Source organism: Pseudophryne corroboree (genome assembly GCF_028390025.1).
Source record: "Pseudophryne corroboree isolate aPseCor3 chromosome 3 unlocalized genomic scaffold, aPseCor3.hap2 SUPER_3_unloc_18, whole genome shotgun sequence".
Classification (NCBI taxonomy): domain Eukaryota; kingdom Metazoa; phylum Chordata; class Amphibia; order Anura; family Myobatrachidae; genus Pseudophryne; species Pseudophryne corroboree.
The window spans coordinates 1,111,092-1,132,529 of record NW_026967506.1 but is presented as its reverse complement, the minus strand read 5'-3'; the positions used below and the strand labels follow the sequence as shown (position 1 = coordinate 1,132,529).

The window sequence follows — 21,438 nt, the reverse complement described above, 5'->3', positions numbered from 1 at the left end:
TGCCCAGGTGCGTACCTATCACTCACAGTTAGAGCTGATTGGATCCTCACGTAGCAGTTTCTTTCAAAGCCAGTTTCATTGAGCCGATATTGATAAAATTAAAATTTTATTTGTTTCAGTAAAAACTCATAAAGGTCATAAAAAGCGTTGCTCAGTGGAAATGCCTAGCTCTGGAGGAAGTATATATGGGACAAAGTGGCCAACTTGGAAGTCCCAATTTAGATAGGAAAAAAAGCAGAGGTCCTACCTTCCCGCAGAGTCCTCTGACGCAAAGCCTCCTGTATCCAACGCGTTTCGAGTCACCAGACTCTTTTTCAAGGCATCGAGGATATAGACAGCCGGCATCCCACCTGGTTGTAAATTATGCTGATTCCGTGCAAATGTTTATGTCCGATTTGTGTTATATCATCTTATAATTGGGGGTTTCAGTGTAAGGATATATATCAGTGTGCATGCAATGATTGGAATATTTTCAGAAATGTGACCTTGGGTGTGGTAAGATCTTCATCTTAGACATCAAGGGGGTTTCCTCCTCTTACACCACTTCTGTTGCTGTTCTCTCCCCTGGGAGCCTTACATTCTCACACACACATGGTCACCATGGTGGTGGTGGTGGTGTCGTCCTTCTGTCCTAATGTTACGCCTACAACATTATACCTCCAGAACCTTCCCTTACATTGTCTACTTTGTAGACACATGCTATATGCTTCTTCCGACCTGTTCATCTTGAAGTAGATGTCATTTTGTCATCACTTTGTTTTCTGGTTCACTCACTCCCTCTCTTCAGACATTCCCTCCATTATCTTAGGTCATTGCAAAATCCCAATCAATGGCCCACAGAATACCTCTAAACTCCTTAACCTCACATCATTGCTTGGTTTCTCCTAATAGAGCCCCTCACCCTCTTATGTGAGTAGGCACTCACTTGATCTGGTCTTCACTCACCTTTGTGATATTTCTGACTCTCTGCAACTCTCCATTTCCCCTCTCTGACCTTCACCTGCTCTCTTTTACCTTATCTCTCTCTGCTTCTCCATCTCTACCTCCTAAGGCTACCATCACTTAGCTTAACATTGAGGCCATCGACAGCGTTTCCTTATCCTCCCTGCTCATCTCACTTCTCTCTTCTATACTCTAATGTCCTGAACAAGCCGCTTCCCCTGTAACTCACTTCCCTCCCTTACTTCTACTCTTGACTCTGTGGCTCTGGAACCACTATAACCCTCGCAGATCAACACCCTTCCCCTTCTGAATCCAATTCAAGCTTCTCACGCTCACAAAGCGCTCTCTCATTCCTCTCTTATTCACATATCTGACCTTTACACTCCCGCCCATCCTCTTCGCTCCACAAATGCACACTGCTTCTCCTGGCAACTGATTGCGTCCATTTCTGCTTCCAAGATTTTTGCTGTTGTTCTCCCTACCTCTGGAATTCTCTACCTCTCCCACTCAGACTCTCCACCTCTTTACAAAACTTCAAATGGGCTCTCAAGAACCCACCTCTTCACCAAACCCATCCATCTCTCATCCTAACCCTCTGTACCACGCTCCCTGTTTACACCATCTTTGTCACCCCTGTATGTCTGTCCCTCCACTTAAAAATGTAAGCAGGGCCCTCTCCCCTCTCTTAGATTTTTTTCTACTCCATACTCCCTACAATGGCACCTAGCCCTCAGTTTCTGCCTCCCTGATGATTATCTCAGTGTCCTGTTCCCTGATAATAGCAATGTTTATATACCATCTACTTGTCCTACACTGTCTTGTGCTGTAAGTCACTGTGTTCTTTGTTTTGCTCATTTATGCACTTTGTTAGGCGCTGTGGAACCCTTTTGGCGCCATATAAATAGACGATAATAATGATAAAGACCTTTTCTTTAACGTCCTAGTGGATACTGGGGTGACATTAGTACCATGGGGTTTAGATTGGGTCCGTTGGAGCCTGTCACTTTATGAAACATTGTGTGCTGACTCCTCCCCTCTATGCCCCTCCACCAGACTCCATTTAGAAAAATGTGCCCAAGGAGCCGGGTGCATCCTCTGGAGCTCCAGAGAATTTTCCTCAGATTTTATGTTAGTTTGTTATTTTCAGGCAGCGATGGTTGGGAACCAGTCTGGCCACGAGTTGTGAGATGTTGCCATCATAGATTGCCTCCCAAATGATGTCCTGGGGATGACCTTTAGTTGTGGAATCATTACTGTCTTGGCTGACACCATCATCTGCAGTCATCATTATCTACACCAGCCCAGCGGATAAGACCACAGTAGCTAGACAACTGCCAGCACCAGCCACCACAGCATCAGCTAGCCCAGAGGAAGAGGCCACAGTGGCTAGGACAGCACATCGACCCAGCATGCTTTTTGCCTCTGGTAGGCCTACATCCCCTAGCAATGCAGCGGATGTTAGTTCCAGACTACCAGTGCTAGAGCTCCCCTCAGGTCCTTGCCAATAAATGGGCAACCTTTCCGAGTGGCTGTGGACATACTATAGGTCCGCTAACTGTGCCCTTAGAAATGCATCCTCAGCATTGTGGATTATGGTATCCAGAGGTTGGTGGTCTGTCTGCCATCACTGTGGAAAAGGCAGCAGACACACATCAAGGTGTTGTTTAGCAGAGTAGAGTGTGATGACCCCAGGTTCATATGTGCATTATTCTCGCCTATCCCTTCTCTGCGCCCTTGAGAAAGGCAGCGCTCACAGCTCTTCATGGGCCCCGAGGTCGCTATGGGTTCTAGGATCACGCCAGTAAGCACGCAATAGCAAGGCACCAGAGCACCTTTATTTTATACACACTAAACATACAGTATAAAAACTGTCACCACAATATATACAATATATACAGGTAGCATTAATAGCAATTACAGTTAAGATTATATAAGAGAAAAACCACACAAAGGAACCCTCCACCCATATAAGCAGTCAATAGTCACCTCCGGCAATTTGTGAGCTGGGACCTGGCATGCTGGCAGGCTGCTGCTGAATACTTAAAGGCCGCTGGTGAGCTGGTTGCAAATTGGGGCTGTTCGGCGAGCTGGTGAAGCATCCCGGTTGCTCAGCCTGCTTACGACAAATACTGGCCGCTTGGCCTGATGGTCTTCTACCCACCAAAGGTAGGCCGTGCTGACTAATCACCCGGCTCCAGCCGACACACCGGCCACATGCCTGGGACAGCTCCCGATGGAATTAACGCTTAGCTGTGTATACTGGACCCTCTCCGCAGAGCCAGGTCTCCAGACAATAGGGCCGACAGGATCTCCCAACTCCTGGCAACAGCCTCATTCCAAACCTCCTCACAAGGCAGGAGCTTCACTCAACTAAGTCCAAATGCCCTTCCACTTGATCTTTTAAAACCTCTGACGCTTGTGGAGTTAGGAGACAGCTGTGACTCTGGGATTGGCGGGATTTTCAATCCTAATATTTAAATGTGTCCAGGGACACCAGGGTACCCGCTGTGGGGATTTTGCCAGGTCGTCCGCTGAAAGGCCATCCAGAACAAAAGGCACCTAAGTAAGGTGACAAGAAGGTTGGCTGCCCTGAGTAACTTGTAACCCCTTGTAGTCATGTGTGATGTCAGAGGTCATTGACCTGATCAGGGCTTCGGGAGTAGAGAGGGGCTGTGTGGGGTGTCAGCTTGGACTCTAGGACATCTGATGGTGTGATGTACAGAGACAGCTTACCTGGCTGGGCACACAACTGACAACAGACCCTTACACCCATTAGTGCAATATACATGTCATAGGCATTTTGTAGGGAACAAATCAGGGCTAGAAAGATATTCCCTGACAGACACAACCATATAACAAGAGGGACAATTACCTAAATACATATAGTAGATGACAGGTTCAGCATTTAACCATATCTTGTCCTGATAATGTCCACAATAGTAGGGGATACACAAATCCATTGAGCATGCAGTGTTCACGGGCTGGTTTGATTGTATTCCCGGTAATGACCTGGGTGAGCCAGTAGAGGGCGCAGGGAGGCAGAAGTTAGGTGGCTTGAGACATGGACAAGTCATATGCTGGAGCACTCTGGAAGATTACACAATGAGCACAGAGAATTGGCAAGACCTGAAGCAGAGGCGCGGATTCTAACTCACCAGGGGTTTTCACCAGTGACCCCCGCCAGGGGATATGGTCTTTGCTGCACCTGATGGGCAGGTCACGGCCCTCTGCTCAGGTTTCTCTGTGGGGACTGAGAGACATTCGGGTATACAGGGATGCTTAATGCGGGATTTTACTGAAGTGCTTAACCATCGATAGTGAGACGTGAAAAGGAGCCAAGTGCAGGGTAGGTCTAGGAACCGATGGTGTAGCCTGGGAGCCGAGAATATCCGGAGCCTGTGAGGGTAATCCTGGAAGTCTCTGGCGGCAGGTAAGTAACCAGGAAAGGCAGGTGTAGCAGGACATGGGTAAATGGATCTCTGGAGCAAGCCTAGAGCCTTGAGAGCGACGCTGGAGAACTTGCAGGAGAACTGATAAGTTGTTCAAGGCAATGAGGACTCTGGGAAGCCTGCTTATATTCCCCCAGAAGGATGCTGATTGGTTGCTGCTGGCAGCTGCACAGAACCAGGAAGTAATTACCTGGATCATGTGACTCTGCCAGAGTCGGTGGACATCATGCCAGTAACCACAGAATGTGCCAGCGGCAGATCTGCGCCACAGGATACACCAGCGTACCGGTAAGTGGCGTGTGCGAGCAGCGCGTGAACCGTGGTTTCTGACATGCAGGCAGTGGGCCATAGAGGGTAAAACTCAGTTATATCCTGCATCTTGTGCTTACATACTGAATGCAGAAACATGCTGGCAAAAAGTACACCCAGGCATGGTGTCGAGTCATGACATACGGTTCCCAGTGTGATACAAGAGATTCAGTTCATGAGTGGTCTGGTCCAGTATTTCTGGGAAAGGTGCAAAGGGGTATATCTAATTATCTCCAATAATTTACTGGGGCTAATTGTCCCGCCGGAGGCTATCTAATTAGCCCTGATAAGCCGGCGCGTGCCGCGTCTTATCAGGGATTTTGTTTCACCTGTCTCCGGCAGATGAACCAGAATCCCCGGAAACAGCCCCGTTTTTGTCCGAAAACAGGGTTATTTCTCCTTCATCCACTAGGGGCCACTGGAGCGTAGTTACAATGGGGAAATAGTAGGCAGTAATTGGGAGCTGGCACTTTAAAATTCTCACACTGTGGCTAGCTCCTCCCCTACTATCTCCCCTCCAAGCCAGTCTTAGTTAGTGCCCGAGGTGAGCTGGTTCACTTGGGTTTAGCTGAAGAATTTTTTCTTTTTCTTTATTATTTTATTTTTCTTTCACACACACACAGACTGGCAGCTCTGCCACTGCCAGTCTGCACCGCGGGAGCTGCCGGCGGGGTCCCATCGCAGCTGCGTGCGGCTCGGGATGGGCCCTGGCTGAGGGAGACACTGAGCTCTCCTGAGTTGGCGGACACCGCTGCGTGCGGCGCAGGGCCGGCTCCAGGCACGTTCCACTGGAGCGGCCGAACAGGGCGCCAGCTATTTAAGGGCGGCTGCCCATTTCAAACATGGTGCCGGCCATCAGCCAATCAGGGCTCACGGCCCGGCAGCAGCAGCTCCTGATTGGCTGCCGGGCCGAGAGCTCTGATTGGCTCGAGGACCGGCGCCATATTTCAGATGACCGGCGCCGGAGAGCAGCCGCAGCTCCGCAGACATCGCGGTGGGTCACGCACGGGTGAGTCTGATCCGGGGGTTGAGGGCGGTATGGGTGTCCTTTGTCCCTGCTGCCGTAGCTCGATCCCCTGCTGCCTGCATGTAGCTGAGGTCCCGGGAGCAAAGCTCCCATACCTCAGCATTCTGTACACTGCGCACCGCCCGTTCCTCTCCGCACTTGGATACAGTTATCTGGCACTGGGGCCATTTTTGTATCTGGCAGCACTGTGCGGGCAATTTTGTATCTGGCAGCACTGTGCGGGCATTTTTGTATCTGGCAGCACTGTGGGGGCATTAGTGTATCTGGCAGCACTGTGGGGGCATTAGTGTATCTGGCATTCACTGTGGGGGCATTTGTGTATCTGGCATTCACTGTGGGGTCATTTGTGTATCTGGCAGCACTTTGGGGGCATAGCTGCACTGTGGGGGCATATCTGCACTGTGGGGGCATGTATGTATCTGGCACTGTGGGGGCATATCTGCACTGTGGGGACATGTATGTATCTGGCACTGTGGGGGCATGTATGTATCTGACACTGTGGGGGCATATCAGCACTGTGGGGGCATTTATGTATCTGGCACTGTGGGGGCATTTATGTATCTGGCACTGTGGGGACATGTATGTATCTGCCACTGTGGGGACATGTATGTATCTGCCACTGTGGGGGCATGTATGTATCTGGCACTGTGGGGGCATATCAGCACTGTGGGGGCATTTATGTATCTGGCACTGTGGGGGCATGTATGTATCTGGCACTGTGGGGGCATATCTGCACTGTGGGGACATGTATGTATCTGGCACTGTGGGGGCATGTATGTATCTGGCACTGTGGGGGCATATCTGTACTGTGGGGGCATGTATGTATCTGGCACTGTGGGGGCATATCAGCACTGTGGGGGCATGTATCTGGCATTGTGGGGGCATTTATGTATCTGACACTGTGGGGGCATATCTGCACTGTGGGGGCATTTATGTATTTGACACTGTGGGGGCATATCTGCACTGTGGGGGCATTTATGTATCTGGCACTGTGGGGGTATTTATGTATCTGGCACTGTGGGGGCATATCTGCACTGTGGGGTCATTTATGTATCTTGAACTGTGGGGACATATCTGGCACTGTGAGGCCATTTAAGTATCTGGCACTGCTGGGGGGCATGTCATGTGTAGCTGGCACTGCTGGGGGTCATGTCATGTGTAGCTGGCACTGCATATCATGTCTATCTGGCACTGCGCATTATGTGTATCTGTCACTATACTGGAGACATTATGTGTAAGGAACACTACTGTGGCTGTTATGTGTAAGGCTGCTAATTGTGTGCGTAGAGGGGGTGTGAAAATATATTTATTTATAGTTTGGTGATATGAAGTTACGAGGCCACGCCCACTTTTCCAGAGACCACACCCACTTTTCCAGAAGAGGGGGGGGGCGCTTTCACATTTTCTCGCTCAGGGTGCTAGTAGGCCTGGAGCCGGCCCTGGTGCGGCGCGTGTCGGTGCCACTCCATCCAGCAGAAGATTCCGGCAGCATGGCAGCGGTGAGTATACGTGGTCGGACACCGCTGCGTGCGGCGCGTGTCGGGGCCGCTCCACCACAGAAGATTCCGGCCGGACACCGCTGCGTGCGGCGCGTGTTGGGGCCGCTGGGTCGAAACGCCTGACGGAAGGAAGCGGTGAGTACAATCTCCCCAGACTGATGTATGTTTTTACATTTTTCAGTGTTTTAATACAAGGCTCTCCTATACTCTCCAGTCATAGCCAGGCTGGAGTGCATAAAAGGCGCACTTACTGATTTGAAATTGGCGCCATTATGTGGGGGGCGGAGCTTCAGCCCGCTCTGTAAGCGGGCTCAACGCGCTTCACTCCCCGGCTGCAGCATACAGGCAGCCGGGTGATACATTTACACTCCCCGGCTGCAGCATACACACTTACAGGCAGCCGGGGGATAATGTGGTTTTTAATTTGATAAGTGAAACCGCTCCCCGGCCGCAGCATACAGGCGGCCGGGGGATGCAGGGAGAAAGCACAGCAGCGGCCATCAAGAACGAGGGGGCGGAGCTAACTCCCGCTCTTTTCGGCGGGCTCAGGCTCTCCGCTCCCCGGCCGCACACCGCTCCCCGGCCGCAGCATACAGGCGGCCGGGGGATGTACTGAGACAGCAGCGGCCACCAAGAACTAGGAGGGTGGAGCTAACTCCCGCTCTGTTCGGCGGGCTTTCTCCGCTCCCCGGCCGCTGCATGACGAGATCATCAGTGAGGTTGATCCTTACCTGTTCCTCCTAATGGGGAAACAGACATGATGAATGGGGGAGGCTGAGTATGTGATTATACAGTTCCCCTGCACCACCCTGACCGACAACCGGGGTGTGTGTCATTCTGATACCATCGCTCACTGATGATCACTAAAAACACCACAGTCCCCCGCTCCCCGGCCCGCTGAAAGCTCCTTTCCTCTCCTGGCTGCGCAGGGAGGATTCTTAACTTGCTTAACATGTATAAGGTATGAGGGGGGGGGGGGGGGGGGTGAAGCTTATTCCCCCCGGTGGCAGCTCTCATTGTCTCTAGGCAACACACCTGTCTCGGGGGTTTTTGGCTTTGCAGTGTGCTGCAGAAATATTGTTACATCTTGCTTTGGCTACATTCCTCCCTGCAGGGGAGTCCTCTGCCCCATTTCAGACATTTAGATCAGGGAATCTGCTCTATTACAGGAGCTGGGACTCGGCTCATTGATAATTAAAAATCTACTGTGCAGTATTTCTTTACCCTACAAATACACAGTAATTATCTACCCTATTAGGTGCACAGTAATTATCTACCCTATTAGGTGCACAGTAATTATCTACCCTACAAATACACAGTATTTATCTAACCTATTAGGTGCACAGTATTTATCTACCCTATTAGGTGCACAGTATTTATCTACCCTATTAGGTGCACAGTAATTATCTACCCTATTAGGTGCACAGTAATTATCTACCCTATTAGGTGCACAGTATTTATCTACCCTATTAGGTGCACAGTATTTATCTACCCTATTAGGTGCACAGTATTTATCTGCCCTATTAGGTGCACAGTATTTATCTACCCTATTAGGTGCACAGTATTTATCTACCCTATTAGGTGCACAGTATTTATCTACCCTATTAGGTGCACAGTATTTATCTGCCCTATTAGGTGCACAGTATTTATCTACCCTATTAGGTGCACAGTATTTATCTACCCTATTAGGTGCACAGTATTTATCTGCCCTATTAGGTGCACAGTATTTATCTACCCTATTAGGTGCACAGTATTTATCTACCCTATTAGGTGCACAGTAATTATCTACCCTATTAGGTGCACAGTATTTATCTACCCTATTAGGTGCACAGTATTTATCTACCCTATTAGGTGCACAGTATTTATCTGCCCTATTAGGTGCACAGTATTTATCTACCCTATTAGGTGCACAGTATTTATCTACCCTATTAGGTGCACAGTATTTATCTACCCTATTAGGTGCACAGTAATTATCTACCCTATTAGGTGCACAGTATTTATCTACCCTATTAGGTGCACAGTAATTATCTACCCTATTAGGTGCACAGTAATTATCTACCCTATTAGGTGCACAGTATTTATCTACCCTATTAGGTGCACAGTAATTATCTACCCTATTAGGTGCACAGTAATTATCTACCCTATTAGGTGCACAGTATTTATCTACCCTATTAGGTGCACAGTATTTATCTACCCTATTAGGTGCACAGTATTTATCTACCCTATTAGGTGCACAGTATTTTTCTACCCTATTAGGTGCACAGTAATTATCTACCCTATTAGGTGCACAGTAATTATCTACCCTATTAGGTGCACAGTATTTATCTACCCTATTAGGTGCACAGTATTTTTCTACCCTATTAGGTGCACAGTAATTATCTACCCTATTAGGTGCACAGTATTTATCTACCCTATTAGGTGCACAGTAATTATCTAACCTATTAGGTGCACAGTATTTATCTACCCTATTAGGTGCACAGTAATTATCTAACCTATTAGGTGCACAGTATTTATCTACCCTATTAGGTGCACAGTATTTATCTACCCTATTAGGTGCACAGTATTTATCTACCCTATTAGGTGCACAGTATTTTTCTACCCTATTAGGTGCACAGTAATTATCTACCCTATTAGGTGCACAGTAATTATCTACCCTATTAGGTGCACAGTATTTATCTACCCTATTAGGTGCACAGTATTTTTCTACCCTATTAGGTGCACAGTAATTATCTAACCTATTAGGTGCACAGTATTTATCTACCCTATTAGGTGCACAGTAATTATCTACCCTATTAGGTGCACAGTATTTATCTACCCTATTAGGTGCACAGTAATTATCTAACCTATTAGGTGCACAGTATTTATCTACCCTATTAGGTGCACAGTAATTATCTAACCTATTAGGTGCACAGTATTTATCTACCCTATTAGGTGCACGGTATTTATCTACACGGTTGGGTTCACTGTGGTGTGAGATATATATAGATATATATAGATATGTTTGTATATATATATATATTTAAGTGTGTGTGGGTATGTATATAGATATATCCATACAATACCATATATAGGGGATAAAACAGACACTTCCGCAATGTTTTCTAATAACAAGATACCCCACCTTGCCATCTGGTGCACCTTAATTAGCGGTACACTACATACAGGGCGGGGTGTTGCCTTCCCTTTATTATTCCTTGGTGTCACTAGTTACTAATGCTATTTGTAATTGGGGAATGTGTGTAAGGCATCAGACAAATAGCGCTGTGGCTCAGTACGCTAGTAGCGGGTATCTGAACAGGGGTTTGAATCCAAACAAAACTTTAAAGAGAGCTCCTATAGCCTAGGGCTAAGACTCCTGTCCCACAGCGCAGCGTTACTGGTTCAGGTCTCCGCTGCTCCAGAAAGTTTATTTGAATCGTGTCGGTCACACATTATAGTGCAGACCTTACATAGGGCTGTGTTTATTTAACCCACCTTTTCTCCTTTCGTTTGTCTCACCTGGGATAGTCAAAGAATTCCCTCTTAGGTGTGAAGTATGCGGTGGAGCCATCTGCTTAGCCCTCCACGCACCTGCAGGACACTCCTGTTTGAACAGCTCAGATTATGCAGGTAATGTCACTGGTAACCAGAGACCTTGTACGTCATTTCACCTCTCCAAGGTTTCTAAAGGAACCTTGCTAACCTTCCATGTTACAATACTGATGATGTCTGTTTTCTGTGGAGTCTGAACCAGTGTCTCAGAATATCCAGGTGCATTATACAGCAGTTCGTCTGAGACTGCAGGTAAAGGAGGCGGACACGTCGAGTCCATCAGGGTTCGACGCCAATGACGAAATGACAGCGACTGGTCCAGTTTCGGATGAGCTGGCCAGGCTCCGGTAGACGGCCGGCAGACGCCCGAATACACAATTTCAGGTATCAAACAATGTTTGTTTTCCTATCCTTTCCCCGCAGACGGCAGGAAATGGTATCAGAACCTCTCCAGGGTATACCCCTTGATGTATCGCCGGTCCAACAAGCTGCTGTTTTCCTGAGGCAACCTTGCTCAGGGATCCATCGAAGACACATATGCGGCAGCGGGGTTCTACCTTGTCCGGAGCAGGTAGGTAGGGGAACAATTGTCCTCTAGGTTACAGGATGTTTCGCATCAGGATCAATTGATACTTTGGTACGGTCAGAATCACGATTCTGCTTTATGTTCTTTGGAGGTCTCCACGTCTACAGACTCGGAACCTGCATTTTCGCTTGGGCTGTCTTAACCCGTCGACCTCTGGGGCTGCGACAGTGACAGGTGAACATGAAATCCTACGGGGCAGATGGTTCAGGGGAAGGAACTTTCTGCAGGATTTCTTGAACCATTGGAGGTAAGTCCACATTGCTTTCTCCTACTTCTGTGCCAGCTCCAAGACAGACCTTTACCAGTCTTTCCTTTAGAGTTTTACCATGCCCTTTCAAGCTTTCGACTCCACACGGGCGATATCTCCGTCGCCAGGGGATCTATAAAAAAAACAAAAAAAAAAAAACACTGAAGGTTCAACAACCTCGGTCCAGTCTGATTTTACATCATCCTATACACACTCTACAGGTCAGACTTTCCTACCACCTGGAGGGTCCCAGGGTGGGCGCAGGTCGGTGGAAGAAGGCTTGGGCGGTTACAGACTAGATTTTGGATTACAACCGTCTCGGGAGTCCCTCGGCAGGGGTCGGCCGATTTACGATGACAAGAGAGTCAGACTGCAGGCGGCGCTCCATATGCTTCTAACCGCAAAGGGTGTTGATCCCTGTTTTTTACATATCATTTGAATCGAGACAGTTCTCCGGCTTTTGTTTTTTTTTCACGTTCCGAAGCCAGTTGGCTCGGCCAGGCCTATTCTGGCCTTAGAATCCTTTCAGTCTGTGATTGCTGGTTTAAACAAGAAAGGGAGTTTTACGCATCCCTTGTCTTCAGGGATGCCGGTTTACTGATTTCCCTTGGGTTTCCTCATCGGGCTTTACTCAGAGTCACATTACAGGATTCTCATTTTCACTGTAAGTCCTTTCCTTTTGGTCTCTCTTCCGCTCCCACAGGGTTCAGGAAGATCACAGAATAACTCTTTTTCAGGGGGGTGACGTTGGTTCCCTAATGGGGCAATCTACTGCTACTATCCCACTCTGTACATTAGGTGTCTTCTGAAGATCCGGAGGATCCAGGAGCTTGTGGTTCGACTCAGATCCAATTTATGCTCCTCGTAGACGTTTTCTCAACTCAAGTTGCGACGCAATGAGTGGTCGCCTTCATTCCCCTCTGAGCGGGAGACAACAATCTTCTTCCCAGGTCAGGCCACCAGGTCGGACTCCTGGGCGAGGGAACATTCCCCGGAGTTTTGTCAGCTGGTCTGCTGTGGGCGGAGATTTCGAATCTACCTCAGGGCGTTCTGACTGACTCTTTAACTCTTTACTACTCACGGACGTGAGCTCTGGTGGCAGTAGCCGAGGATGCCCTCAGGGCTCCTGGGAGTTTCTGGTTATTCTATCCTGCCTCCTTTTCTATTTCTACCTCACTTTCGGTAACACAGGAGGGGAATATGCGTGCTAGTCCTCTCGGTGGCTCTAGTTGGGCCACCCATGATTGAAGATACAGCTACACCTGTTGTCAGTAGAGGAGCCTTAGCTCCTACCTAGACTGGACTGTCTACTTCAACAGGGTCCTTTTCTTTGTTCAATCTTACACTGCTTTCATTTAACCGTGTGTCTGTTCACGAGACCTCAGAAGGGAGGAGTACCCTAGTTCGGTTAGGCCTACTAGGCCCCGATTTCAGAAGTCTGTCACCTCTTCTCGCTTTTGCCACTTTTGGAAAACTGTATTGGACATGATAAGGAAAAAAGGGGGTTTTCCCCTTCTTTCGGTTACCATTCAGCCGTTATCTTTGGTTTCTCTGGGAGGTTTTGCTCCGCTGCGCTTCAAACCACATTGACCTGAATTTTAGGTCTCTGCCTTTTTCGGTTTTCTTCCAAAAAAAATTAGCCTGGCGGCCGTAAGTTCGGGCTCTCTTTCAGGGAGTATTCTATTAGCTACTCCCCCGGCTGAGCTTCGGCCTCAGGGGTCGTTTCTTCCAAAGGGGAAGTCCGTTTTTTCATATAAATCTTACACTAGTGTTTTTCAGTCCTCTTAGAATGTTGTCAGGGCTCGCTGAGTCTCTTTACAGAGGTCTTAGGCTATTCAACAAAGTGTTTTTCTTCTTTGTTCTGTACGATGCTCCCGTACTAAGTAGCCGGGGTCCCAGCTTATGTTGGGCTGTTGCATACATCTGACCATTTCAGCGCACTGCACGTGCGTGGTGGGACCTTCGGGGGCAGCTGCCCGTGGGGTCTCCATGAATACTTTATGTTGCGCGGCTACTTGGTTGGACCGACATTCGTTTTGTCAAATTCTACAAGTTTGACAATTTTGCGGCCTCTGCATCACAGTTTGGCCGAGCAGTTTTACAGGACTCTCAGCGCTCTCCCACCCAATTTGGGAGCTCTGGGATGTCCCATAGTAACTACGCTCCAGTGGCCCCTAGTGGATGAAGGAGAAATCAGGATTTTGGTACTTGCCGATAAATCCCTTTCTCCGATTCCACAGGGGCCACTGGACGCCCGCCCAGCGCTGTTCCTCCTTGTTTTTTGCTTAACAGTTTGCAGATCACCATATGACTGCTTGTTGAGTTCGGGCTAGCCGGTTGTTTGTTAGGTTCTGTTCCAGGTTTGGTTTGTGTTCTCCTGGTTTACAGGGCGTCATCAACCTCCTCTACCTTACGGTTTGTTTATTCCAGCTCTCCTCGGGCACAGTTTTACGTAGACTGGCTTGGAGGGGAGATAGTAGGGGAGGAGCTAGCCACAGTGTGAGAATTTTAAAGTGCCAGCTCCCAATTACTGCCTACTATTTCCCCATTGTAACTACGCTCCAGTGGCCCCTGTGGAATCGGAGAAAGGGATTTATCGGTAAGTACCAAAATCCTGATTTCACACGAAAACACAGGATTCATTGAACCAGTGTGTTTTCGGGAGAAAGGGTTGTTTTTTTGTTTTTTTACAGGTGATCAATCTGGATAGTCTGTAAACAAAAAAATGGCGAAACATCGGAAAAAAGTCAAAAACTTCAGTTTTCGGCCGTCTTTCAGACCCGATGTTTTACTGGGGATAATTAGATATCCCCCAAAGTGAGGAAACTACGTACCGCTCCCTATCATCCCCAGGCTAATGGACTGTGTGAATGGTTCAATGGTACTCTGAAGCGTATGCTACGTGCATTTTTTACATCAGAGAAGGAGGGACCGGAAGGGATACCTGCCTCACCTCTTGTTTGGAGGATCTACCTTTGGTTATATAGTAGCAACAGCGTAACGCCACCAAACAGGTAAGCTTTTCAGACTCCCAGGATACAGTGGGTCAGCCCCCTATATCCCAATATCACAGCCTCCTGTCTCAGGCAATTTAGTTTTTTTAATTTGTGCGGCAGGAGCCGGACTATTAAAACGGTTGAGCTGCAAATTATGTTGAAGCCACAAACTTTGTTATTTTGTATAGTGTTTAACTTATTTCTGAGTGCGCTTTCTATGCGTCTAAACGCATAATAGAAAAGACGATCCAATTACTCTCCGCCGAGTCGCGACAACTGTTACCTCCGAGTGCACTGCTGTTTCAGCAGGCGCCAGACTGGATGTGCTAGCAAGTCCATACTGACTATCCCAGGCTGTGGCCGGAACGAGGAGAAGGTAAGGCATCTTTTTCTGTTCGCAGTCTCAGGTGCATATAACACAGCCTTACTGTCTCGGGTGAAAACTACCAGACAGTTGCTGATGCGGCTGCCACCTCGGGTGCACCAGCTCTAGGCCCCAGGCATCATAGGGTTCTGGGGAATAGTTGAGGCTGCAATGCCTAAGGTTGATGTCAGCAGTAAGACGCTATCCTGGTCATCCCTCCCACCAGTTCATGACCAGTTTCAGCCGAGTCTCCCGCCATGAACTGATTTCCGCTTCCGTCTGAGGCGCTTAACATACTGTATCGGTCATAGTCGCATGTGCAGCTGGGTACACTGGTGTGTCTGATTTGCTGAGCCGTTTGTTTGCAGCATGGTCGCATACGGAAGCATGGTTTAAGTCTCCCTGTATCCCGCTCTCCAGAGGCAGGTGATACAGCACTGAGGGGGTCATTCCGAGTTGATGGTAGCTCTGCTAAATTTAGCACAGCTATGATCATTTTCCTTGACATGCGGTGGGACGCCCAGCACGTAGCTAGTCCGCCCTGCATGTCAGTCCGGCTTCCCTCCTGCACAAATATAAAAGCATCACACAGCGGCGATGCTTTTGTATTTGTGGAGTAACTCCCGGCCAGCGCAGCTCCTGCGGCTGGCCGGGAGTTGTTTGTCGCTGCCACTGGCCGTTGAGACGTCACGCAGCCGCCGTGGCCCGCCCCCCCCAGTGGTCCGGCCACGCCTGCGTTGGCCAGACTGTGCCCCCCTAAACTGAGGCTTAACGCCGCCCTCTCGCCCTGCGACCACCTCTGCCTGTCAATCAGGCAGAGGCGATCGCTACTGAACGACGGCCCTCGGACGTCCGGCATACGCCGGCGCACGCGCAATTTCGACCCGATCGCTGCGATAAACTGCAGCGAGCGATCGGGTCGGAATGACCCCCTGAGTTCCTACCTACCTTGGCAATATTGAGTAGTTGAGTAGGTGCCTGATACAAATGATCATTGTGATTGTTTTCTGCTGTATTATTTGCTGTGCGTCTGAATACGCTAATCTCTGGTATAAGGTAATGCAGCAATGTTTCTTCCTACCTACTTATATATATTGTGTAATTGAAAAATGTGCTCATATTGTATAATGTGTGTGTATATATATATATATATATATATATATATATATATATATACACACATACAATGTATATGTGTATTAACTCATTTTATGTGACCGATTGCTAGTGTGACGACTGACTTTAAACTCTGTTTCTGTTAGCTGTTTCTCTCTGTTATTCAGATCCTCAATGCTGGTGCAAAGCAGGGTAGGATCTGATTATATTTCACTTTAAAGTATTAAAGTGGGGATGGTCACATTTATGAGTAGAGTTACAATGATCATTGTGGTAATAATTGTTGCTATGTCCAAGAAAGACAAAGGTGACAAGGCACCTACATTAACAACATGTTTGTCCAGCAAAGCTGTGCCACCCAGGATCTGGTACAAGATGACTTGTAAATTGCTATAATTTTCATAAACATTTTCTGGATAAATCAGATCCAAGTCAGGTTGTTTTTAGAAGCCTCAGCATGATAGCACCTCTTAATATCTTTAGTAATAGGGTGCGCAGTCCAGACCGCCCCTACCCCCCCTACCCCCCCCCCTTTTTCCCCTCTACTATTGTGTATATATTGTACACTGGAAGGCAAGGCTTCCTTCTTCTGGTATTGGCACCCCTCCCATTCACCCTCAGGTGTTTTAATTTCCTGTATTTCAGATCATATTCAGAGATAAGTCCTGGATAAATTTATATAGTGTGATAGTATTAGGAATGTTAGGGACCCATGTGATGAAGTCACCTGGTCGCGGTACTTGGGCCCGCATATTTGCGCAAATGTGTGCAAAGAACTTCAGTTATACTCCATGTTCATTGTGGTGAGGGTTTATTCAATTATACTTACGATCAGTGTTCTCAGTGCTAGGAGCGTGCACCTGCATCTCTCTTCCTCCAGCATAGTAATAGAAGCCTCAGCATGATAGCACCCCTTAATATCTTTAGTAACATGGTGTGCAGTCCAGCCCCCCCCTCCCCCCCCCTTTTTGGAATTAGAAGAAACAGACTTGGTCAACCAAATGCCCAGCTTCTTAACTAGAAGACAAGCCATAGGCCTCCACCTGGGAGGCCCCAGGGTGGGAGGACGACTTCTTCATTTTGCACAGGTTTGGCTACAGTCCACCACAGATACATGAGCGCAAGAAGTGGTGGCTCACCGTTACGCTTTTTCCTTCAGGAAAAACCTTACTCAAAGATTCTTTTGTACCGTCTCCTGTGGAATTGAAGGCTATGGCTCTAGAGGATGCAGTTCAGACACTACTGCAGTCAGGAGTAATAGTGCCGGTTCCTACTACACAGAGAGGTTGAGGTTTCTATTCCAACCTATTTCTTCTACAGAAACCAAATTGATCCTGCTGACCGATTCTCAATCTCAAGACTCTGAGAAATATGTCTGGGTGCCATGATTACGTATGGAAACCTTACGGCCCATTATCCTGGCTATGGTGCCAGTGGATTTTATGGTGTCCCTTGATATTCAGGATGCTTACCTACATGTACCTATAGCATCTTCTCATTACTGCTATCTCAGGTTTGGTATCCTCCAACAACATTTCCAGTTTCCGGCGCTGCCCTTGGGACTGGCTACAGCTCCCAGGGTAATTATCAAGATCATGGTGGTGATGGAAGTTCACCTTCATCGTCAGGGAATAAGGATTTTCCCATATGTAGATGACTTGCTTATCCTGGCTCAGTCTCAGGAAACTCTGTAACGCCATCTTCAAGTGAGTACATAGAATTTGACGGCAGATAAGAACCACTTGGCCCATCTAGTTTGCCCCTCTTATTTATCCTTAAGGTAATCTCAACCCTTTGAACCTTAGTTCTTTGTAAGGATATTCATATGCCTATCCCAAGCATATTTATTATTATTATTATTACTACCAGTTATTTATATAGCGCACACATATTCCGCAGCGCTTTACAGAGAATATTTGCTCATTCACATCAGTCCCTGCCCCAGTGGAGCTTACAATCTATATTCCCTACCACATGTACACAGACACATTCACGCTAGGGTTAATTTTGTTGGGAGCCAATTACCCTATCAGTATATTTTTGGATTGTGGGAGGAAACCGGAGTACCCGGAGGAAACCCACGCAAGTACAGGGAGAATATACAAACTCCACACAGATAGGACCATGGTGGGAATTGAACCCATGACCTCAGTGCTGTGAGGCAGTAATGCTAACCACTACACCATCCGTACTGCCCATGTTTACATTGCTCTACAGTCTTAGCCTCTAATACCTCTGACTGGAGTCTTTTCCACTTATCCACTGCACTTTCTGTGAAGTAATTTTTCCTTAAATTTCCCCTGAACCTCCCCCCTCCAGTCTCGGTGCATGTCCTTGTGTCCTATTGCTTCTCTTCCTTTGAAGAATGTTTCCCTCCTGAACTTTGTTAAAACCCTTGGTGTATTTGAAAGTTTCTATCATGTCTCCCCTTTCTCTTCTTTCCTCCAAACTATACATGTTACGATCTTTTAGCCTTTCCAGGTAGGTTTTGTGATGTAGGCCATGCACTATTTTAGTTGCCCTTCTTTGTACACCCTCTAATGTATTTATATCCTTCTGGAGATATGGTCTCCAGAACTGGACACAGTATTCCAGATGAGGTCGTACCAATGACCTATACAGTGGCATTATTACTTCTCTTTTCCTGCTACTGATTCCTCTCCCTATGCAACCAAGCATCTGACTTGCCTTTCTCATTGCTTTGTTGTCCTTTACACCACGACTACACCTTACTAAATGTAAAGATATAGTATACCTGACCACAAATGGCCAAATGATCAAAGGAGGTAAACACCAGACAGCATGCAGTAATAAACCATGTTTCACTGAGCAACTTCCACACACATGCAATAATAAACCATGTTTCACTGAGCAACTTCCCCACACATGCAATAATAAACCATGTTTCACTGAGCAACTTCCCCACACATGCAATAATAAACCATGTTTCAGTGAGCAACTTCCCCACACATGCAATAATAAACCATGTTTCACTGAGCAACTTCCCCACACATGCAATAATAAACCATGTTTCACTGAGCAACTTCCCCACACATGCAGTGCCAATTACAAGCAAATCTTTACATCAAAATAGCAGATTGGGGATGTCTTTTCCTAGTATAAAAAGATAGATAATATGCATAAGATGAATTACATACTTTTGAGGCATTAAGGCAGTCCATATGTGGTAATATTGGTCTGCAGATGTTTACCTTCGGTTTAATGCAGGTATAACGCTAATATTATAATAACACTTCTGTGGAAGCACTACCAGCCTTATACTAAACTTTAAATAGTAAAATTTTCCATGTGAATGCAATGATTGCAAACTTCTTCCAATACGATCCCACTTAAAAGCCCAGGCAATGAAGTAGCTTAGACAAACAAGCATTACACACCAGCATGGCAGACACTGAATCATTACAAAGAAAAAAAAGCCGTTTTCATTTTACTCCGGCAATACAACACAGCTATGTAATACAATCCGATTTCATTTGCATCCGATGGTGGTAGTGGTAGTTCAGTTTACCTGTTGATGAGAAGGAGTTGATGAGGAGTCAGTTCACAATCGACAACAGCTGATGATATAACTTTACCAGGTATAACGCTATTATAATAACACTTTTATGTCAGCACTTCCATGGAAGCGCTACCGGCCTCATGCTATAGCCTGGCTACAGGATCAGGGCTGGCTCATAAATTGGATAAAATCTTCCTTAGTTCCATCTGAACGGATGATGTATCTGGGGGCTTTATTGGATACCAGTCTTCAGAGAATATTTTGCCTCTGAACAAAATAACCATGTTACGAACAAGGGTTCTGAAATTGCTACACAGTCAGAGGGTATCCATCCAGGCAGCAATGCGAGTTTTGGTATCAGTGGTCTCGACATTCGACATTGTAGAGTATGCTCAATTCCATTCAAGATCTCTTCAACTTCTGATTCTTTCCAAATGAAACGGACAGCATCAGACAATAACTCTGACAATAACTCTTCCTCCGGAAGTGCTGCGGTCATTAGCCTGGTGGCTACAGACGTCCCATCTGGACAAAGGGCGACCATTTTGGATTTCATATTGGTAGGTTCTGACAACAGACTCAAGTCTTCAGGGCCGTGGAGCCAGTCAGAACAGTACTCATTCCATGAACGCTGGAACAAGGAGGAAATTCATCTGCCAATCAACATTCTGGAGCTTCAGGCCATAATACATGGCTCTCACCCAGGCAAAAGAAATACTTCATGGCAAACTGATTCAGATTTGCTCGGACAATACCACGGCAGTAGTGTACCTCAATCACCAAGGAGACCCGTAAAGTCTAATGGCAGTGAAGGAGCTAAACCGCACATTACGGTGGGCAGAACTTTATCTTCCAGCTGTATCAGCAGTTTTCATTTCAGGAGTCCTAAACTAGTAAGCATATTTTCTCAGCAGGCACGATATTCATGCTAGTGAATGGGCCTTACACCCAGAAGTCTTCCAGAGTCTGGTAGACAAGTGGGGGCTGCTGGAAGTGGATCTCATGACCTCCCGTCAGAACAACAAAGTTCCCGCATACGGGTCGAGAACAAGAAATCCAGAAGCAGCCTTCTTGGATGCTCTATCAGTGAGATGGAATTTTTATCTGGCCTATTTGTTTCCACCAATCTCTCTGGTACTCAGAGTGATTTGAAAATTCAAACAAGAAGGGGGCGCCGTGATACTAATAGCTCCAGCGTGGTCCAGATATAACTGATACACAGATCTGTAGAGTCTGTCTGTGGACGCTCCGTTCCTACTACCTCAACGTTCAGATCTGCTGATTCAGGGTCCCTGTCTCTACAAACATCCGTATCAACAGTCTTTGACGGTGTGGCTCTTGAAACATCCATTTTAAAAGCTAAAGAGTTTTCAGAAGAGGTAATTCAGATGCTGCTCAAAGCAAGGAAGTCATCCTTTGCTCGCATCTATCAACGGATATGGCATGCGTATTTTCAATGGTGCGCTGCCAAAAGTTTTGATCCTAGGTCCTTCAGAGTTTCGAGAATTCTAGCTTTTCTTCAAGCAGGAATGGACAGGGATCTCCGCATAGCGTTCTTGAAGGTACAAGTTTCAGCGTTAACTGTATGGTTTCAAAAGAATATTGCAAACCTAGAGGATGTTTGCACTTTTTTTTCCAAGGAATGCTTCACATTCAACCTACTTTTGTTCCCCCTAGAGTTCCCTGGGACCTAGAGTTAGTTTGCAGGGCGCTTCAAGTTGCTCCAGTCGAATCACTAAATTGTGTGGATCTCAAATGGTTGACAGCTAAAGTGCTTTTTCTTGTGTCCGTTGCTTCAGCTAGAAGAGTTACAGATTTAGGGGCGCTATCATGTCGTCCTCCATTTCTGGTA

General features: G+C 47.1%; 1 protein-coding gene and 1 non-coding gene across 4 annotated transcripts in view; both read left to right on the top strand.

The window, feature by feature from the left end:
* LOC134983563 (oocyte zinc finger protein XlCOF22-like) overlaps positions 1-21,438 on the top strand; it is a 46,682-nt gene that overhangs the window by 10,080 nt on the left and 15,164 nt on the right. The gene's annotated exons all lie outside the window — the stretch shown is intronic.
* LOC134983568 (U8 small nucleolar RNA) lies at positions 7,935-8,068 on the top strand. The gene has a single exon (XR_010191665.1). It is a non-coding gene; the product is annotated as a U8 small nucleolar RNA (small nucleolar RNA).